Genomic DNA, 12,394 nt, shown 5'->3' with positions numbered 1-12,394 from the left:
CAGGTTCCAGGAGCTTCCAGATGGAGTCTTCCATGATCCTTGCCCCAGTTTTTCTGCCCTGCCGACTAACCCGTGTATATGCTCACTGGCGTGTGTACTATTTGTCCACCGCAGTTGCCGTTGCTGGATAACAGTCGGCGTTATTACACTACACTAGTACAGCACACCGGTGTGTTGGAGAACAAATCGCGAAGTGGAAGGTTTCACCAAACATTGAAATTAACGCGATCTAATTATGGGCTCCATATGAATGCAAATATTATCATAATATAGTGAATGCTTGGGAGCTTATTGGCTCTTACTCCTGGTTAGAGATCTACCCAACCCATAGGTCCACAAATACTGGCTGCTGTTACTCTGCAGGATAAACTTAGGAATTGAGTGTTCAACTTCTCATTATTTCATAAAAGACCTGTGACAAAGGTGAATCTATTGGAGCTTCATTGTCTCAAGCTTACACATCTACGGGGTCTCCATTTGACTTTGTATTGCCTAAGAAGTCCAGCCACACCTCCACTTCCACAAACTGCTGGGATTTGCCTCGCTCTGCATCAGTCAGAATTCTCCTCCTGCTACACGTTGCCCCCATCAATGTGAAGGTCCGATTTTGGAGTTGAATCTTCATCTTCATATTGTACCGTCAATTCTTCGGTCTTAATTCTAGATTTGAAGCTTTCGTGACTGCAATGATTCATATTCTCAGGTTTTTTCGGTAAAGTCACGTAGGTAAAAACATTAAAATTAATGAAAGTAAAATAAAACAAAACAAAATAAAATTCACGACGTTTCGGAGGCAACACAAGTCTCCGTCATCAGGTGGGACCGTCACAGCCGAATTAGCTGCATCAAGTGAAGCAATGATTCAAGATGTAATCCCTTATAAGCAAGTTGAAGGGAGGTGGAGAGGGGGGGGGAGCTTATCAGGCTGTGGTAGCCAATGAATGGAAACGTATCGGGAGGGAGGAGGAGCGGTGATCAAAGACTGCACGCAGTGCTCAACACAATGAATGGAGACGTGTCGGGACGGAGGGCGAGCGGCGATCAAAGACTGCACGCAGTGCTCAACACAATGAATGGAGACGCGCCGGGACGGAGGGCGAGCGGTGATCAAAGACATCACGTAGTGCTCAACACAATGAATGGAAACGTGGCGAGCGGTGATCAAAGAACAATGAAGAGATTACTGTTAAACACTGTGGATGTTAACACTCGGTGAAGTAAATTAAAATAGTGCCTGTCAGTTAAGATGGTCCAAAAAGTGTAATTAAGTCTTTTTTGCGTGGTTAATAACATCTTTCCAGTGATTACTGAGTTTGTACCCATCATCACGGTTGAAATTATGTCTGTGTTTGTATACGAAGCCATACAAATATACAAACACAGACATAATTTCAACCGTGATGATGGGTACAAACTCAGTAATCACTGGAAAGATGTTATTAACCACGCAAAAAAGACTTAATTACACTTTTTGGACCATCTTATCTGACAGGCACTATTTTAATTTACTTCACCGAGTGTTAACATCCACAGTGTTTAACAGTAATCTCTTCATTGTTCTTTGATCACCGCTCGCCACGTTTCCATTCATTGTGTTGAGCACTACGTGATGTCTTTGATCACCGCTCGCCCTCCGTCCCGGCGCGTCTCCATTCATTGTGTTGAGCACTGCGTGCAGTCTTTGATCGCCGCTCGCCCTCGGTCCCGACACGTCTCCATTCATTGTGTTGAGCACTGCGTGCAGTCTTTGATCACCGCTCCTCCTCCCTCCCGATACGTTTCCATTCATTGGCTACCACAGCCTGATAAGCTCTCCCCCCCCCCTCTCCACCTCCCTTCAACTTGCTTATAAGGGATTACATCTTGAATCATTGCTTCACTTGATGCAGCTAATTCGGCTGTGACGGTCCCACCTGATGACGGAGACTTGTGTTGCCTCCGAAACGTCGTGAATTTTATTTTGTTTTATTTTACTTTCATTAATTTTAATGTTTTTACCTACGTGACTTTACCGAAAAAACCTGAGAATATTCTTCGGTCTTCACTGCCGCATCTTCACATTTCACCTTCACCTCTTCAAATTTCACCTTGATACATTTTAAAGTGTCCAAGCTGGGATTTTCTTGTAGTTCTTATCATTAAGGATGGGCGCCTTGCAGCACTTTTGACTTTCACAAGCCGATTTTAGACTCTGCTCCTTGGGAATCTTCTGATGCCTGTGTTCTCTGGTGATTTTCAAGAGCAGGTGAACCTGAAAATGCCTTCCCACACACACTGCACATGAAGGGTTTCTCCCGTGTTTGTTCTCTGGTGGATCTGAATAACTGATGACCGTACAAATGCCTTTTCACAGACAGTACTTTCTTTGGTGTTCTTTTAGTCTTATTAAATAATCTCAAACACAACTGTCGGCAGTGGCAGAGCATACTTGTCAAAGACACTCAATTGATTTTGATAACGTTGAAGTGTTGTGTAAAACTAATTATTACTGGCCAAGACTAATTAGATAATCCATTGAAATTGAGCGAAATACAAGTAACTTTAATCGCTCTAACAGCTACAGGCTTAGTGCGGCCTGGAAGCATATTATTTTAAAAAGTATATATTACAATTCCCATTCCTTATAGGGGAAACAAATAGCAATTAACAACAATTGAATGATTACCAATCTCCTTATACGTATGTAGTGCCGTAAATGGGCCAAACTTACCGGCAGTGGTAGACGAGATCCATCTGCAAGTGTGCCCCGTACCGCCACCCCTCGATGGGTAAAAGAACATTAAAGGGGACCTCCCCAGTCGATCGGGACCAGTCACAGCTCAAGACCCAAGACCAGCCAGCTTAGGACTCTGGACCCCCTCGCCCCGCTTGTCCTTGTAAGGGCCGGCACGCTGTGCGGGCAGTGGTGGGACTCTGGGACTTCTGGCTCTACGTCCTTGTAAGGGCGAGTTCGGAGGAAGCCAGAGTCGAGACCCGCACCTTGGCTGGGTCGGGTCAGGTAGCCTCCCCTAGGGTAATTGTAGCCGGAGGACCCGAGAGCGTAGCCAGAGTAGGCTGTGTTCCTAGGTTGTAACAGAGGACTGTTGGAGTGTGGTATCGTAATAAAGAAGTTACGTCTACAAGTGTCTCCGGAACCCATTACACATAAAAGGCAAAGTTGTGATTATGTGTGTCTGTTCAAAATGTTTAGCGTACTTCCCGATATGCAACAAACTTGCCATGTGGGTACTTTCCAGACTGTACACACTTTTTTTGGGGGGGAGAGAGCATATATTTTTTGCACGGTGAGCTGTGACATCAAATCTGTCATGTGACCCGCGCATGTGGAAGCGTAACGCATTGTAGTGTAGTGGTTAGCGCGCTGCGCTACGAACCTGGCGATCAGAGTTTGATTCCCGCTCACGGCCACTACCGGTGACGATAATTTGAACCGGTCCTGGGCCTCCCCTAGGTCGACTCAGCCTCAAACGAGTAACTGGTATGGTGTGTGAACATCGCCACTGGGGAGACAAAGGCGGCCAGGCGTAGTGAATCCAAGTCCCGGGCGAAGCCAGGTAGTAAAGCTAGTCAATTATATAATTACAATACCCTCCCTGTCTCGAATCACTGCACCAGATTGAGCTAAAAGATGACGTCACCCTGTTGCTCCATTTAAGACCGGGAGCGAGTGGAGGGCCTCACCATTCTGGCAAATTGCCCGATGATGCTGGATGTAATTACCAGCGAAATGTTGTACTAAAAATGTTAAATGATGTTGATTCACTCAACACACCGGTGGTGGGCTAAAGTAGTGAACTATTTGTCTTGGTAAAAAACGCGACATATTTTTTTTACTGTTTGTCAGTGTCGGGTGGTGGAGGGTTACGACACATTTGACTAATATTGGTCGCGAAAGCCTACGTGTTAAACTGACCATGTACTGTGTTAGCTACTGGAAGACAAAGGCGGTTGGGCGAGGCTCTGATCCCGTGGAATACATATTATCTTGGTCGTTTGATTGACATATTTCGCATTATCTCTTCCGAATGACCCTAGGTCTAATACTTTCATAATTACTTGGTTCGTGCTTAACCAAGATTTGTGGTATACCATAGTTGTTACCAAGGATATTACGAGGGTTTAATTAATATTTGTTCCCAGTCTGTATTGCCAGGGATCCGTGCTTCTTATTCTCAAGTTATATTTTGATATCATGAGGCTTAAGATATAGCTAAGCTTCAAACCTTACTGTTGTATTTTAAAAAACCCCAGTTAACTCGTAATGATTAACTGCCCTTGGGTGAATTTCGCTGTCCAAGGGAGGTTCATGACCCCTGCTGTTTTCGTCTTTTGTTTTATTGTGGGGGTTTTCCTTTATGGCGGCCTTCTCTTGAAGTCAACTGGGGATTTCCCGCATAATCTCATTAGCCCCCCCACCCCCCTTGGGTTTGCCATTTTTTATCACATTTTATGACTTCCCAAACAGGCTTATGAGTAATTATCCTCCAGCTGTCTTTTGCGTGGCAAGGCATGAGGCAGGGGGGGAGACTCACCCTTTCCGTGCCCCAGCACTACATCCCGATCAAAATTATTACAAAACAGTAGAAAAAATAGAAAAAAATCACTCAATATAATTTTATGGAAAAGGCATATATACAACATGTTCTTCGAGTGTTTGTGATGAGATGATACAAAACTGAGTTGCTGAGGCGATTAAGCAAGCACCATATAAATGCAAAAATTATTATAACATAGCATAACATGAGAATGCTTCGGAGTTTATTGGCTCTGGCTCCTGGTTAGAGATCTACCCAACCCACAGGTCTGCAAATACTGGCTGCTCTTACTCTGCAGGTTGAACCTAGGAATTGAGTGTGCAACTTCACGTTATTTTTGTAATAAAAGACTCGACCACGGTATCTGGCTTGGTGTCCTTTATTCGGGTTCGTCTACTTTTCCCACACGGCTCCTTCCCTCTGAGACCCTTCGCTCGGCGCCGACGCTGCTGTCGCTCCCGTAGCCGCTAGCAGCCTCGCTGCTGACCTCCTTGTGCAGCCTCTCCGGCTGCCCTTGCTGCAGCTCCACCACTGCTCTCCCTCTCCGAGCAGTCCCACTGCTGCCTCTTCGTGCAGCCTCGCTGGCTGCGCTCGCTGCAGCCTCGCCGCTGCTCCCTGGGTTGGTCACCGCTGGCCGACGGTGCCAATCCCCTCTCCGAGCGTGTGTGGCGATCTCGCCACTCCTCCCAGCCTTCGCCCTGCGTGGCCTCACCCTAGTCCAGTCTCCAACAACCTCCCTTCCTCTTCCGGTTTCTCCCCTTAAGACCCGAACCCCTCTCCCACGTGACGTAACTCCTCCCCCCCGTGACGTCACATCCGGAAGGTCGCTTACGCCCGCATTACATTTTAATTAAAGGCCTGTGACAAAAGTGCATTTATTGGAGCTTCATTGTCTCAAGCTTACACATCTACCGGGTCTCCATTTGACTTTGTATTGTCTAAGAAGTCCACCCACACCTCCACTTCCACAAACTCCTGGGAGTTGCCTCGCTCTGCCTCACAGTCAGAATTCTCCTCTTGCTTCACGTTGCCTCCATCGATGTGAAGGTCCAATTTTGGAGTTGAATCTTCATCTTCACATTTTACCATCGCTTCTTTGCTCTTCACCATCACTTCTTCACATTTCACCTCTTCAAAATCCACCTTGATACATTTCATTGCGTCCAAGCTGGAATTAAATTCTGGTTCTTTTTTCAGCAGGGATGGGCTCATTGCAGCACTTGGACTTACACAAGCCGATTTCAGACTCCCCTCCTTGGGAATCTTCTGATGCCTGTGTGTTCTCTGGTGTCTTTGAAGATTTGATAACGTTGCAAATGCCTTTTCACACACAGTGCACTTGAAGGGTTTCTCTCCTGTGTGCGTTCTCTGGTGTATTTTAAGATGTGATGACCCTGTAAATGCCTTCTCACACACAGTGCACTTGAAGGGTTTATCTCCTGTGTGCGTTCTCTGGTGGTCATGAAGATTTGATAACGTTGCAAATGCGCTTCCACACACAGTGCACATGAAGGGTTTCTCCCCTGTGTGCGTTCTCTGGTGTGTTTTTAGATGTGATGACTCTGTAAATGCCTTCTCACACACAGTGCACTTGAAGGGTTTCTCCCCTGTGTGTGTTCTCTGGTGGCTTTGAAGATTTGATGACTTTGCAAATGCCTTCTCACACATAGTGCACTTGAAGGGTTTCTCTCCTGTGTGCGTTCTCTGGTGACTCTGAAGATGTGATGACTTTGCAAATGCCTTCTCACACACAGTGCACTTGAATGGTTTCTCTCCTGTGTGAGTTCTCTGGTGCTGTGTCAAACTTCCAGTACGATCCGTGCTGTTTGCATACTGGTCGCATTGTTTCCTTCTTGTACCGAGCTGAGCCGAGTCCCTTTGCTCCATCAGACCAATTTTGGAGAGGAAGAGTCAGAGGAAGCGACAGCTGCAGACAGAAAAACACATCCACACCATCTACGTCAGTATCAAGGCACAGATGAATGCATATATACACAGTCACACATGACCTATATAAGCTCCTAGCTTGATAATGTTCTCATTCTTCGCCTGAGGACGGCTGCTTGCGTTGTGGCCGAAACGTCGTGAGAATTGTTTTATTATGTTTTATTTTTATTATTTTATTACTTCCCTTCTACGTGACTTTACCGAAAGAACCAAGAAGATGAAAAAAAAAAGTCACACATGACTTAAACATCTATTTTCATGATATAGTGAAAATAATTCCCCAATTCATCACGCGGGCTGTTAAGGCACACAATGAGAGGGCCAATGGTCATAAATATGCCTGGACACCCTAGTGTCTTCAAAATGAATGTTTACCAAAAACTCCAAGCACACAATTTCGGTTGTCTAGCTACGACAAGAATATTTATTTAAGAAAAATTAGCTAACATAGCAAAGGCTGTTGAAAAGAATATTATTTGTATTATGCAGAAATGTATAAATTAATGTTCATTTGCAACTTAGAGGTGTGAAGCCAGGCTCAGATGAGCTTGAATGCGAGGATGAACAGATATAACTTCAGCTGCATATGTGCAGTGTTAATTTCCTGACTGTTTCCATTCTTATAAAATCTTGTTCGGTACCTGTTGAATTCCATGACGAAATGGGGCCTTGCATATGTTCTACAAAAAGATCACCTCAATGGGAAAATCTTGACTTAAAACTTGTGATAGCGGGAATTCATATTCTTTGGTTATTTCGGTAAAGTCACGTAGATAGAATATAATAATACGAATAAGGTGAATAGAAGAAAAAAACGACTAATGTAGACTGTAGCTTGATTCTTAACCTCGGTGAGCGTACTGGCAGTCTATAATGTAGACTATTGCTTGTTTTTTTGACGAGACCTTTGCAATGGACTAGACCTTTGCAATGGACTAGACCTTGGCGATGGACACTCACAGCTTTGTATGTAAAAAAGTCCAGGCAGCTTCCACATAGTGTTACAGAGCCTAATGAAAGAATGCTGCTAGACTAATTTGAAGTGAGACTTTGGATGTCAAACCAGAGCTGGTCGTGAACACATTAACCAGGTAGAGGAGCTCCTCAACCATGTGTAGAACAACCTGATTATTCATGGAGAGCTGAGCAGGTGCAATGCTGTATGACATTAAATTCCCAGGGAGGTGTTCTTTGGGTCTTTCGGTAAAGTCACGTCACTAAACCGAAAGACCCAAAGAATATGAATTCCTGCAGTTACGAAAGCTTTAAGTCAAGATTATCCCAGGGAAGTAATCTTTTTGTAGAACATATGCAAGGCCCCATTTCGTCATGGAATTCTCCAAGTACAGAACACGATTCTCCAACTCAATATCATTGAGTAGCCATGACCAGACATTCAACATGCGTAACATGGTTGACCAGCAGGGGACAATCCCTTGACTATAACCAGGCATCGATTAGCGTATCATTTTCTCAGGTTTTTTCGGTAAAGTCACGTAGGTAAAAACATTAAAATTAATAAAAGTAAAATAAAATAAAAATCACGACGTTTCGGAGGCAACACAAGCTTCCGTCTTCAGGTGGAACCGTCACAGCCATGACAGCTGTATCAAGTAAATGAGAGATTGCAGGAGCTACCACTCCGTTTATATAATGGTTGGAGAGGGGGGAAGGGCCAAGTACAGCACACTTTTTATTCATATGGTAAGGTGAGGCTTATGGTTTGTGACAACTAAACATGGTGAACATGGTAAACATGGTACACCTGTAATAGTTGTCTGTCAAATAATAAATAAGATTGGTCAAATAAGTGTAGTTAAATCTTTTTTGCATGGTTAATCACATCTTTCCAATGATTACTCAGTTTATAACCATCATCACGGTTGAAATGATGTCTGTGTTTGTATATTTGTATGGCTTCATGTACAAACCTTTGATGGTAGCCAGGAGGTTTGCAGAGAACCTTGGTCTCGGAAAAGACAATTTCATGAGAGCCCACCGAGTTGTAGCAATGATCGGCAACGGCCGAAGAATCAGTTCTGCCGTGTTTCAGATCTGACTTGTGCTCGCGGACACGATCAGAAACATGACGTTTCGTTTCTCCAATGTAGCAATCACCACAAATGCAACTCAATTTGTAGGCTCCAGGATACTGTAAGTCAGGAACGACATCCTTCACAGATGGAATCAGATCACGGATTTTATGCACTGTACTGAATCGGACTTGGATCTTATGTTTGTTTAGAATTTTGGAGATCTTTTTGGTCACGCCTGCTATGTATGGTAACGTGATAGTTTTGGTCGGAGTTTCAAGTGGCTGTTTCTGTGTGGTGGGAGAAACAGCTTGGCGGATAGTGCGGTCAGAGCATCCGTTCATCCTAAGGGCCCGATGTACATGTCTTAATTCACCGGCCAGGTGGTGTTGGTCAGAAATGCCATGGGCTCTGTGGTATAGCGTTTTGATGAGAGAATTCTTTTGAGATGGGTGGTGGTGGGAATCCAGTTTCAAGTAGGAATCTGTGTGGGTGGCTTTCCTGTAGACAGAATGTCCCAAGGATCCGTCAGGCCTCCTCTCAAACAGAATATCCAAGAATGGTAGTTTACTGTCTTTCTCCACTTCCATGGGGAATCTGATGGATGGGTGTCTAGAATTGATGTGGTCCAAGAAGTGGTTCAATGCTGGGAGGCCATGTGGCCAGATGACGAAAGTGTCATCCACATACCTCTTTCACAGGGAAGGACGCAGGGTGGATGTCTGGATGGCGTCTGATTCAAACTTTTCCATGAACATGTTGGCTATAACTGGTGACAAGGGGGAGCCCATAGGGGCACCCTCATTCTGTTTGTAGAAGGTGCCATTCCAGGTAAAATAGGTGTTGGTGAGGCAATGCCTAACCAGCGCAGGTACATCAGAATTCAATCCATGTTGGACTAAGTCCTCAATTATTGTTAGGGTGTCCGGTACTGGGACTTTGGTAAACAAAGATACTACATCAAAGCTGACGAGGATGTCATCAGGAGATAGTACCATGTCCTTAACCATAGAGACTAATTGGGTTGAGTTGAGTACTGCCGAAGAGGTCTTGCCTGTGAAGGGGAGCAGAGTATCTGATAGAAAACGGGCTAGTTTGTACGTAGGAGAGTTTATCGTCGACACGATGGGTCGTAGCGGGGTGCCTTCTTTATGGATTTTGGGAAGACCATAGAGTCTGGGAGGTCTAGCCGCCAAAGGTTTTAGAGAGGGACGTTTGCTTGGTTCGATTAGGGAAGTCGAACTCGTGATGATACTGTTGGTTTTTGTCGTTAGACAAGACTCTCTTACAAACACCAAAAAGATCTCCAAAATTCTAAACAAACATAAGATCCAAGTCCGATTCAGTACAGTGCATAAAATCCGTGATCTGATTACATCTGTGAAGGATGTCGTTCCTGACTTACAGTCTCCTGGAGCCTACAAATTGAGTTGCATTTGTGGTGATTGCTACATTGGAGAAACGAAACGTCATGTTTCTGATCGTGTCCGCGAGCACAAGTCAGATCTGAAACACGGCAGAACTGATTCTTCGGCCGTTGCCGATCATTGCTACAACTCGGTGGGCTCTCATGAAATTGTCTTTTCCGAGACCAAGGTTCTCTGCAAACCTCCTGGCTACCATCAAAGGTTTGTACATGAAGCCATACAAATATACAAACACAGACATAATTTCAACCGTGATGATGGTTACAAACTGAGTAATCATTGGAAAGATGTGATTAACCATGCAAAAAAGATTTAACTACACTTATTTGACCCATATTATTTATTATTTGACAGACAACTATTACAGGTGTACCATGTTTACCATGTTCACCATGTTTAGTTGTCACAAACCATAACAAAGGCTCACCCTCTTAAGCCTCACCTTACCATATGAATAAAAAGTGTGCTGTACTTGGCCCTTCCCCCGTCTCCAACCATTATATAAACGGAGTGGTAGCTCCTGCAATCTCTCATTTACTTGATACAGCTGTCGTGGCTGTGACGGTTCCACCTGAAGACGGAAGCTTGTGTTGCCTCCGAAACGTCGTGATTTTTATTTTATTTTACTTTTATTAATTTTAATGTTTTTACCTACGTGACTTTACCGAAAAAACCTAAGAATATGAATCCTTGCAGTCACGAAAGCTTCAAATCTAGAATAAGCGTATCATTGTTACTGTATGAAATGAAATTTTTTATAGGGCCATTGTGAGCTTCTCAAAACACATCATTATTTGAAAATGCTACGTAATGTAATGCATGGGGCCAGAGAGAATTTCGGCCACAAGCCAAATTGAACAGGAAAGGGCCCTGACTCCTGGTCACGCAGCTTTAGATGGGCCTGCCTAAATCATAAAAATACTCAACGAATGTGAACAGAGGCAGAGACATCGAAAGCAAAAAAACAATCCAAAACCCCAAGCCTCTTTATGGCACTATAGGCCGTAATTACACCAAAAAAGCAGAGATCTAGTTCCTGCTGAAAATCCGTACTCCTGTGCTATAGCTGATGGACAGAAAATACAGCAGCCCCTTGAATAGCGCGGAGGTTACATTCTTGGAAAGTGCCGATATTTAATATTTAAGCCTTACCTAAATAATGGGGTTAGGTAAACGGCATATAAAATATACATCACAATTGAAATAAGTACTGTACTGTATTCCCAATAAACTAAATTACTAAAATAAATGTGGAGAAACCGTATACAAAAAAATCCAAGATGAGTATAAATGTATATAAATAAAGCAGACTTACTGTGTTTTTTTGAGAACCAAATTGCGCTAACACAATGAAACATACACACATCAAAAATTCCATGCGTACTCAAGGTTAAGTTATTATGTTTTTCACACAATTTTTAGCTTACCTGTTCACCTTCAACACCTGTAACACCTGCACACTCCAACACCCCGCTGCTGCTATATTTTTCTCATTTACCACATTATCCTTACATATTATCAGGCCTGCATTTTTGCCACAAAATTCATTAACTTCCGGCTCCTTACTGTCCTTTCTACTGTTGTGTATATGCCCCCTTTTTATTTTTTTTAAATATTATTTGTTAATATTTTTTTTAAGAATTATTCTGCCAACATATAAAATATCGTTTTTTTTAATAGACACGGGGCAACGTGAGAACGGACACGCCCCCACACTCCCACAGATGTGCGCACACCTCATTTCAAAGGAAAGAGGGCATGAAAGAAGGGTAATCAAGATCATAAAAACTCCCCGAATTTCACACAGGAGGAACAAGGGAGGGGGGAATGGCAGGCGGGGGGTTGGAATGACACCCTCTCGAAAAAAAAGCCGTGCAGGGCCGGGCACCACGGATGAATATATAATTATATTCTTAACAAAGGAAACAACATTGACGATAAAAAAACACAGACGGGTTTTGAACCATGTTAGATAAACAATTACCAACTTAGCCATGAAGAGTAAGCAAACAGTATCCATCCTTACTCCAATTGGAAAACAGACTACAGTCTACACCAGAGTCGCGATTCATCAATTGTTAATTAAATACGGACATTACTTACCTTAAATAATTTCTACGCGGCCGGGCCGAAGCACCAAAGAATAATTATGACTTGAGTCACCCCAAAACAAAATTCCTAGACGGGATACCAAATTAAATAATCACGAAGTCAAATAATAAGTACGGAATTAAAGAAGAAGAGGAATCAAGGGCGGATAAGGCTCTCAAAATTAACCAAACACAACACCCATGGGAAGCGAGCAACACGACCGTCTTTGTCTTTCCGAGAGGATCTCCACACGCAGGCACAAAAGCGAGGAAATGACACCCATAAAGGGGGCAATGGCTCAAAGGAAATTAACACGCTCTCGGAAATAAATAAATAAGCGCATGCGCCGGGTGCTTCCACC

General features: G+C 43.7%; 1 protein-coding gene and 1 pseudogene across 2 annotated transcripts in view; both read right to left on the bottom strand.

Moving 5' to 3' along the window:
* Positions 1 to 12,394, bottom strand: part of LOC144953546 (uncharacterized) — a 253,823-nt gene that overhangs the window by 197,762 nt on the left and 43,667 nt on the right. The window lies entirely within an intron of this gene.
* The window catches only part of LOC144953572 (uncharacterized), a 103,754-nt pseudogene continuing 95,895 nt past the window's right edge, over positions 4,536 to 12,394 (bottom strand). Inside the window, exon 5 of the transcript XR_013640834.1 lies at positions 4,536 to 6,330. The product of XR_013640834.1 is annotated as an uncharacterized LOC144953572 (transcript). The remainder of the gene's footprint in view (positions 6,331 to 12,394) is intronic.

This window comes from Lampetra fluviatilis, chromosome 78, assembly GCF_964198595.1.
Source record: "Lampetra fluviatilis chromosome 78, kcLamFluv1.1, whole genome shotgun sequence".
Lineage (NCBI taxonomy): Eukaryota > Metazoa > Chordata > Hyperoartia > Petromyzontiformes > Petromyzontidae > Lampetra > Lampetra fluviatilis.
The sequence above is the reverse complement of the archived record's forward strand: the minus strand, read 5'-3'. Positions and strand labels throughout refer to the sequence as shown.